Raw genomic sequence first — 10,241 nt, 5'->3', positions numbered from 1 at the left:
GAGAGGTGGCATGGGAGATGCTTCATCCATCTATTCCCTATGAGAGGTGGCATGGGAGGTGCTTCATCCATCTATTCCCTATGAGTGGTGGCATGGGAGGTGCTTCATCCATCTATTCCCTATGAGTAGTGGCATGGGAGGTGCTTCATCCATCTATTCCCTATGAGTGGTGGCATGGGAGGTGCTTCATCCATCTATTCCCTATGAGTGGTGGCATGGGAGGTGCTTCATCCATCTATTCCCTATGAGTGGTGGCATGGGAGGTGCTTCATCCATCTATTCCCTATGAGTGGTGGCGTGGGAGGTGCTTCATCCATCTATTTCCTATGAGTGGTGGCATGGGAGGTGCTTCATCCATCTATTCCCTATGAGAGGTGGCATGGGAGATGCTTCATCCATCTATTCCCTATGAGAGGTGGCATGGGAGGTGCTTCATCCATCTATTCCCTATGAGTGGTGGCATGGGAGGTGCTTCATCCATCTATTCCCTATGAGTAGTGGCATGGGAGGTGCTTCATCCATCTATTCCCTATGAGTGGTGGCATGGGAGGTGCTTCATCCATCTATTCCCTATGAGTGGTGGCATGGGAGGTGCTTCATCCATCTATTCCCTATGAGTGGTGGCATGGGAGGTGCTTCATCCATCTATTCCCTATGAGTGGTGGCATGGGAGGATCTTCATATGTTTTTGCCAAAGAGATCTAAGTCGCGCAATTTGACATCTAACTACATAGATGTTTAGTGCAGTATTTTTCAGTGAAAAAAATGTGCATGAAAACGAGTCATCTCTCATTCAATGACAACAAAGAATTTATTTCAGAATCCCTACTGTCGACCAATCACAGACGACGGGGCGTAGACTTCGGCTCAACTTTGGCTTGCCTCCAGAAATAAATGTGTGTCCCCAAACAGCTGAAAAAACCCTCAGCAAAGTCCAAAACGAACAAAAACGTCACAAAATGTTGTCATAGTTTTTGAACAAACTCTACCGAACTGGGAAGCATGTGGACGCCTTTAACCTCATTCAATTAGAGTGAGTAAACCTAGGGTCCCTCCCTCCCTCCCTCCCAACTGGATCACTTAGGTGGTTTCTACTCTTGTTTTAATCCACATCCTCATTCCAGGCATAGGCCTAATGGCTCAGTTCTAGGCAATCTTGTCTCTTCCAATTCAAGCCAACCCCATGGTATTTTCTAATAAATAGGGGGTTACCGGCTGAACATGGCATGTTCGAATTAGAGACTCCGTAAAGTGGCTGTTCCACTGGATGTCAGAAGGTGAATTCACCAATTTGTAAGTCGCTCTGGATAAGAGCGTCTGCTAAATGACTTAAATGTTAAATGTAAATCTGAATTCACGCAGCTGCGGCCATGAGGTAATTCATGTAAATGCTCGAAGTTTGATTTCAAAAATGGATTTTATTGTAAATCTGGCGGGCATTCTGGTTATAACTGAATCTTGGTTAAAGAAGTCTATACTGGACTCTGATTTGTCTCTGACTGGATATAATGTTTTTAGAGAACAACTTGACTGTTTCTGTATCCATCACCACCCCTGTCACTAAGCAATTTGAATGTCTAGTCCTAAATGTGGGCCTGGGTAATAATGCCCATTTGACAGTAATGGGAATTTATTGCCCTTCCTCGGTCTCCTTATGTGCTCTTAACAAATTGTCTGACCTGCGGTCCAACTATGCTGAATCCAATTTAAAAAACCCTGAAAAACTTACTCTCTTAGAAATGATTCTAACAAATACCCCTCAAAAGTTTACAGCAAATGTGATATTCGCCATTGAGTTCAGTGACCATTGTCCAGTTACCTGCATAAGAGATGTTAAGATACCTAAATCTCGCTTATGCATTATTATAAAAAGAGGTTTTAGGAATTTTTATGAGCAACATTTTTTGTCTGAGCTGAGGCTGAGTGACTGTTGGGTTGTGTTAACTATCACTTACTCGGATCAGGCTCTTAATTGTTTTATTTCCCTGTTTAATTCTGTTGCAGATAAACATGCACCGCACAAAATACTAAGGGTGAAAGACAGATCTAATCCTTGGTTCACACATGAGTTGTCTGTGAAATTACAAGAAAGAAATGTAGCTTGGGCTAAGGCAAGACTGACTGAGTAAGTTTACATGCACACTAATCATTTTATATTACCCTGATTATGGCAGAAGGCCGAGTATGGTATTAGTCATGTAAACCCCTGACTCTGTTTATCTTAATCGGCTTTAGGCCTCACTTGAAGTAAGCATACGCAGATTAAAACACCTGGTTTTCTGAGCAATCTTTCTAAATATTATGACGTGTAAACAGCTTAATCAGCGTTCCAGTGGTGTATTTGATCTGCACATGTACCAGCACCGGGTAGCGCAAGATTCCCTCTTAACCATGAGAGAAGTGAGTTCAGAAAAACTGAAAGTGTGCACCTTGTAAATAGTTTTCACATACACTCTTTATATGTCCAAACTCCGAATCAAATAGCATAGTCACTGTGGTATAACATTTATTTTGAATTTCCTGCATTTATAAAACGTCCCGTCAGTAGCCTGCTTTCAGATGTGTCCATGTAAACAGGATCATTCAGGAAACTGTTCTTCCTGCAGAGCATATAAACATTTGAAACAAACTATTATATTAATTTGAATATCCACAATAATCACATTATTACATGCATGCAACCATGCTCACTGATTCCACATCTTATTGGTCCTTCAGACATTTTAGAAATATATGTCTATCTCTGGTTACAAAAGCAAAATCAACATATTTCTTGAATTGTGTCAGATAGTGGTGGTAATCCAGCTAACTTTTGGAAAGTGGTCAAATCTTTGGAGCAAAACTCCACCCCCTCTTTGCCCCAGCAGGTTTTAACAGCCTCTTGTCCCATACTAGACAAAATTGACATTTGTGGGGCTTTTAATTACCATTTTTCTTCAGCTGGCCACCTGTTTGTAAGGATAGTCTAATTCATCTCATTTAGGGTGTTAACCTAGTAGCTGAGGTCCATAACTGTTTTTCATAAATGTTGTGTTTTGTATTGATTTCTGTTTTGTTTTACATTGTATTGGTTGTTGTACAGTTGTGATCAGGGCACCACTGGGAATGAGACCATGGTCTCAGTGAGTTTTGACTGAATAAATAAAGACGAAGAATACAAAAAAAACAAATACTCAGAAAGGGATCCTTGTGGGCATCAGGGAAGAACCCTTTGTGATTTAAGTGCCATCTTTTTTCAAAGAGTGTAATGGTGATAATAAGTGACAGTGATATACAATGTAAAGTGCTGTTCGTAAATCCAATCTGTTATTATTAATACATTTTCTTCTTAAAATCAGGGAAATATGTTCTGTAAATACTGCCATTTCAGAGGACTGTATTTTGTCTGTTTTTGGGTAAGGACAATTGACACTGCTTAGTTAGAACCTTCATTTGGGGGGAATCTGTCCTTTCCATCCCCTCTGTCTTCCATTTGAACCCTACAATGGGGACATAACATGATGCTGGATGGCAGTGCAGTTGAGGGTCTCTATGTAAATACTGCTAGTTCCAATGAGCCTGTTGTGGTTTGTGTAATTAGATCACGTTCGTCTTAAGAAGCTTGGCATTAAGCCCCCCCCCCTACAAGCTGTTCCCCAAGATGCTCTCACTCGCTTTCTCTCTCTCTCAAGCACACACATGCGTGCCACACACACACACACACACACACACACACACACACACACACACACACACACACACACACACACACACACACACACACACACACACACACACACACACACACACACACACACACACAGAACGAGAACCCAAACTGATTGTGTTGTGTGCCTTATTGCTGTATTTAACAGATAAGTCCCACACCATGATGGGTAGTGATAGCAGTAGCCAGAGTCTAGGGGTCATCCCGTGTGCCATCTCCTGGTTCTACAGTCACATGGAGAGGAGGAGGGGGAGGACTGGGGCCAGCCTGTCTGTGTCTGTCTCTGCTATGGATGTCTGTGGGGAGGACGAGGTCCTCAGGGACTTACTGTCAGGCAACCTCCAGGACAGCCCACCAGCAGACCTCTATCTCTATGAGGACCCCATCTATGGAATGCAGGTAAATTATGATCGATGGTGTTATTGTTGTGGACGGTTCAGATCAGATAGAAATTTGAAACGCTTATAGAACAGACTTGAATCTTTGTTACGCTAAACATGGAATCGTCAGTTCTGCATTTTATTTTTGTCATTCATGTGAAATCTGTGCATAAGTACATTTTCTTAACGAAGCCCCAGGTCTTAAGAACACAGAAAAACATGTGCTGCTGTAGTTGCACTGTTATCACTACATACAGTGGTGTAAAGTAGTTAACTACTATTTAAGTAGTTTTGGGGGGGTATCTGTACTTTACTAAAAAAATATTATACTTTTTACAACATACATTTTCCCTGACATGCAAAAGTATGAATGCTTAGCAGCACAGGGAAATGGTCCTATTCACACATTTATCAAGAGAACATCCCTGGTGGTCCCTACTGCCTCTTATCTGACAGACCTGCTAAACAGAAATCATTTATTTGTAAATTATATCTGAGTGTTGAAGATAGCCTCTGGCTATCCATACATATAAAAAACAAGAAAATGGTGCCATCTGGTTTGCTTAATATAAGGAATTAGAAATGATTTATATTATATGTATATTTCAAACCAAATACTTTTAAACTTTAAGTCAAGTAATATTTTACTGGGTGACTATCACCTTTACTTGAGTAATTTTCTATTAAGGTATCTTTACTTTTACTCAAGTATGACAATTGGGTACTTTTTCCACAACTGACTACATGCAGTATGCCACTAAGGTGTCGTGTCACATTAAGGGTATCTTGTATAATGACTGTGTTTGGTTTGTTAATTTGAAAGCCCCATTATTTTGACAATACATCCCTTATTAAAGGCCCCCTTTTTTGACAATACATCCCTTATTCAGATGTATTGTCAAAAAAGCCAGGTAGTGGGAGTTAACGTATTTACGCTACATAGTCCCAGTTACATAATGACTTTGGCATTGTCACATTGAACAACATTTAATATTACAATTTTTGCTGTGCAGTTCCGGAGTGCTAGAGTCCCTCTATCCCCCTCTCTCCCTGTCTACATACAGGGCCTTCAGAAAGTATTCATACCCCTTTACCTATTACACATGTTGTTGTGTTACAGCCTGAATTCAAAATTGAATAAAGATATGTTTTCTCACCCATCTACAAACAATACCCCATAATGACAAAGTGAAAACATGTTTTTAGGAGTATTTGGAAATTTACAAAAAATGAAATGCAGAAATATCACACCCCTGAGTCAATACATGTTAGAATCACCTTTGTCAGCGATTACAGCTGCAAGTCTTTCTGGGTAAGTCTCTAAGAGCTTTGCACACCTATATTGTAAGTATTATGCATATTATATTTGTTTTAATTCTTCAAGCTATGTCAAGTTGGTTGTTAATCATTGCTGGACAGCCACTTTCAAGTCTTGCCATAGAATATCAAGCTGATTAAGGTGTTTTAGGTTGTGTTTGAGGTTGTCCTAATGAAATATTAATTTGTCTACCAGTGTCTGTTGGAAAACAGGTTTTCTCTAAGATTTTGCCTGTGCTTGGCTCTGTTCCCTAGTCCTTGCCGATGACAAGCATAGCTATAACATGATGCAGCCACCACCATGCTTGAAAATATGAAGAGTGGTACACAGGGGTGGGTTGTGTTGGATTTGCCCCAAACATAACAGTTGCCAGTTGAGGACTTGTGAGGCGTCTGTTTCTCAAACTAGACACTCTAATATACTTGTCCTCTTGTTCTGTTGTGCACCGGGGCCTCCCATTCCTCTTTCAATTCTGGTTAGAGCCAGTTTGCGCTGTCTGTGAAGGGAGTAGTACACAGCGTTGTAGGAGCTCTTCAGTTTCTTGGCAATTTCTCACATAAAATAGCCTTAATTTCTCAGAACAAGAATAGACTGACAAGTTTCAGAAGAAAGTTTCTGGCCATTTTGAGCCTGTAATCATACCCACAAATGGTGATGCTCCAGATACTCAATTAGTCTAAAGGACAGTTTTATTGCTTCTTTAATCAGCACAACAGTTTTCAGCTCTGCTAACATAATTGCGAAAGGGTTTTTTAATGATCAATTGGCCTTTTAAAATGATAAACTTGGATCAGCTAACACATTGTGCCATTGGAACACAGGAGTGATGGTTGCTGATAATGGGCCTATGTACGCCTATGTAGATATTCCATAAAAAATCTGCAATTTCTAGCTCCAATAGTAATTTACAACATTAACAACGTCTACACTGTATTTCTGATCAGTTTGATGTTATTTTAAGGACAAAAAAAAAAATATTTCAAAAACAAGGACATTTCTAAGTGACCCCAAACTTTTGAACAGCAGTGTATATAATTTTAAATCTAAATAATTAAATAAAACATGTTGTCTTCCTTCCCTGCAGCTTAAGCACCTCAGTGTAGTTTCTGCCCCCAACGCTGAGAAAGCTGCTTTTCTCCTGGATGTAGCCATCGCATCACGCCCCCGTGCCAACGGCCCGACGAGCAGAACTCGCAGTGACATCACCTCACCATCGTCCTCCTGCAGCGGCTCCCATATGTTCTTTACTCTGCACGTCCAACAGCAGCTCTCAGAGGGCGGCGCCAAAGGTTTCAATTTCTGTACATTGTAGATTGAAGAACTCATGCACAAACTATGGTTGCACCCTACTCCCTATACAGTGCACTGCTTTTGACCAGAGGCCATAGGGCTCTGGTTGAAAGTAGTGCACTACATAGTGAATAGGGTTCCATTTGGGATGCATCCATTAATAACTTTGCATGTTGCTTCATGTGAAGGGTAGGAGTTTTTACTCACCAATGTAACAACAAAGACTTAGTAACTTAGTTGCAGTCCCGATCTGGTTACCTATAAGTACAAACATAGTTATGTTTTTGGGTTATTACATACTTATTAACTTGTTTCCAGATATCTTCTAAAATTCTCAATGCCATATGGAGGATCTACTCTGTGCTACCAAATTCGTATGCTAGCTCAGTAGCTAGTTCAAGCTGGCTAACGTTAGCCACTAGCCATGCTAGTATCTAATTACATTCCAGACTAAGTGTTGGAGGTTGTGAGGTACAATCCACCAATCATGAGGAAGTGTGATGTAAACAAGGAGCAGATGGAGACTTTGTGGATGTGTTATCTAGTTAAAATGGCTGACGTTTTACATGCCATAACCAATTGTGCTATTTTGTTATTTTTTTTGCGTTGTTTGTAACTTATTTTGTTCACAATGTTGCTGTTACCGTCTCCTATGACCGAAAATAACTTTGGGACATCAGAACTGGGATGACACACCATGAACTGGAAGAAGCTTTTTTCTTTAGTCAGACAAGAAATATATAGTGAACAGGCCCAAATCCCTGTCATTTGTGTGAAGAAAAGACGGAGGAAAAGAGGATGCAGATCGGGCTGCCTTTTGAGAATCCGTAGGCGAGCGAGTAAACTCCCACTGCCATCCATTCTATGTTAGCAAGTAAGTTAAGTTACTATGTATGTAATAACCCAAAAACATAACTATGTTTGTACTTATAGGTAACCAGATAATGACTGCAACTAAGTTACTAAGTCTTTGTTGTTACATTGGTGAGTAAAAACTCCTACCCTTCACATGAAGCAACATGCAAAGTTATTAATGGGTGCATCCCAAATGGAACCCTATTCACTATGTAGTGCACTACTTTCAACCAGAGCCCTATGGCCTCATGTCAATTTTTTTTTTTTTTACATTTAAACCAATTTGATTTAATTTGAAGTTACAGATTTAAAGTTATTTCTGTTGGAGTTAACATTATAGGGAATAGGCTGGTTTGCCGGGTCCTCCATATGACATCATACCGCGGAAAAATATTTACCGACATGACTGATCGGTTTTATGTAATAACAAATGAAAATTGAAAAGAGATGTGTAACTTTGCATTGGAACATTTGATGCGTATACTAATGCAAATCCATATGTTACACATGGCTAAGTTTATGATACCTCCCTTTAATGTGTACACATTTAGTTCAGAGACCGTTTCCAGGACAGTAACACAACCGTAGTTATTTATTTGTGTGCTCTTTGGTCAGTGACCTATGCGTAACTTGTACTCTGTGTCCCCCTGCAGACTTGTGAGTAAGCTATCCAACAAATAAGCATCTGGTGATTTCATCCTCTGACTTAATAAACTGTACCTCATTTGTTTTCCAAGAATACTTTGAATACTTTGTTCAGTTCTCAAATATTCTCTCTGACGATCTCAGTAGTTTCCTCCTTTGTTTCCTGTATTTAATTTCCTCTCCACCCTCAGTACCAGGCGGTCATAGCAGGTTGATTATGATAGACCTGGCTGACAGTATAAAGGGATCCAGTAGAACCCCTGACAGCAGAACTGAATGTCCTGAGTCAGAGCTGGGCAGTGTTATCCTGGCCTTACTCAACAATGGAAACAAAAACATCCCTAACAGGTTAGATATGGGAGACTCTAACATTGATTGTGTTACATTGCAATGAAACAGGAAATTATTGATTCATGCAGTAGATAATGAAATTGTATGTATAATACTGGTATATACTAGAATTGTATTCTTTATGAATAATGTATGACGTTGATGAGGATGTTGGTGATGACGAGGATGGTTTTATTTTGTGCTCGCCACAGGGACAATAAAGTGACCATGCTGCTATAGGAGTCTCTGGGTAATATTAACTGTCGTACGACCGTGCTGGCCCATGTGACTGACTTAGAAGAACACTGCTCAGAGACACTGTCAACTGTCCAGATCGCCACATTCGTAGGACACAGAAGAAGGCAAAAGTATGTAAATTACTGAATTAGAAATTTCTTACCATGGTGCCAATAATGGTGACAAAAGTATTATTCAATTAACCTTGGGTGGCCTAACTCTTAGTAGACAGTAACACAATATATATATCAATGATGTCGCTCTTGCTGCGGGTGATTCCTTGATCTACCTCTATGCAGACGATACCATTCTGTATACATCTGGCCCTTCTTTGGACACTGTGTTAACAAACCTCCAAACGAGCTTCAATGCCATACAACACTCCTTCCGTGGCCTCCAACTGCTCTTAAATGCTAGTAAAACTAAATGCATGCTTTTCAACCGTTCGCTGCCCGCACCCGCCCACCCGACTAGCATCACTACGCTGGACGGTTCCGACTTAGGGATTTGTAGTTGTCCACATATTCTGGTTGTCTGGCTAGACTGTAAACTCTCCTTCCAGACTCATGTTAAACATCTCCAATCCAAAATCTAGAATCTGCTTCCTATTTCGCAACAAAGCCTCCTTCACTCATACCGTCAAGCATACCCTCGTAAAACTGACTACCCTACGTATCCTCGACTTCGGCAATGTCATCTACAAAATAGCCTCCAACACTCTACTATGCAAACTGGATGCAGTCTATCACAGTGCCATCCGTTTTGTCACCAAAGCCCCATACACCACCCACCACTGCGACCTGTATGCTCTCGTTGACCGGCCCTCGCTACATATTCGTTGCCAGACCCACTGGCTCAAGGTCATCTATAAGTCTTTGCTAGGTAAATCCCCGCCTTATCTCAGCTCACTGGTCACGATAACAACAACCACCCATAGCACGCGCTCCAGCAGGTATTTCTCACTGGTCATCCTCAAAGCCAACACCTCCTTTGGCCGCCTTTCCTTCCAGTTCTCTGGTGCCTGTGACTGGAACGAATTGCAAAAATTGCTGAAGCTGGAGATTTATATTTCCCTCACTAACTTTAAACATCAGCTATCTGAGCAGATAACTGATCGCTGCAGCTGTACATAGTCCATCTGTAAAAAGCCCATCCAATCTACCTACCTCATCCCCATAGTTTTTATTTACTTTCCTGCTCTTTGCATACCAGTATATCTACTTCATCATCTGCACATCTATCACTCCAGTGTTAATTTGCTAAACTGTAATTACTTCGCTACCTTGGCCTATTTATTGCCTTACCACCTCATGGCATTTGCACACACTGTATATAGACTTTCTTTTTTCTATTGTATTATTGACTGCACGGTTGTTTATTCCATGTGTAACTCTGTGTTGTTGTTTGTGTCGCACTGCTTTGCTTTATCTTGGCCAGGTCGCAGTTGTAAATGAGACCTTGTTCTCAACTAGGCTACCTG

The sequence above is a fragment of the Oncorhynchus masou genome, chromosome 16, assembly GCF_036934945.1.
Source record: "Oncorhynchus masou masou isolate Uvic2021 chromosome 16, UVic_Omas_1.1, whole genome shotgun sequence".
Taxonomy (NCBI): domain Eukaryota; kingdom Metazoa; phylum Chordata; class Actinopteri; order Salmoniformes; family Salmonidae; genus Oncorhynchus; species Oncorhynchus masou.
Note: the sequence above shows the minus strand (reverse complement) of the source record.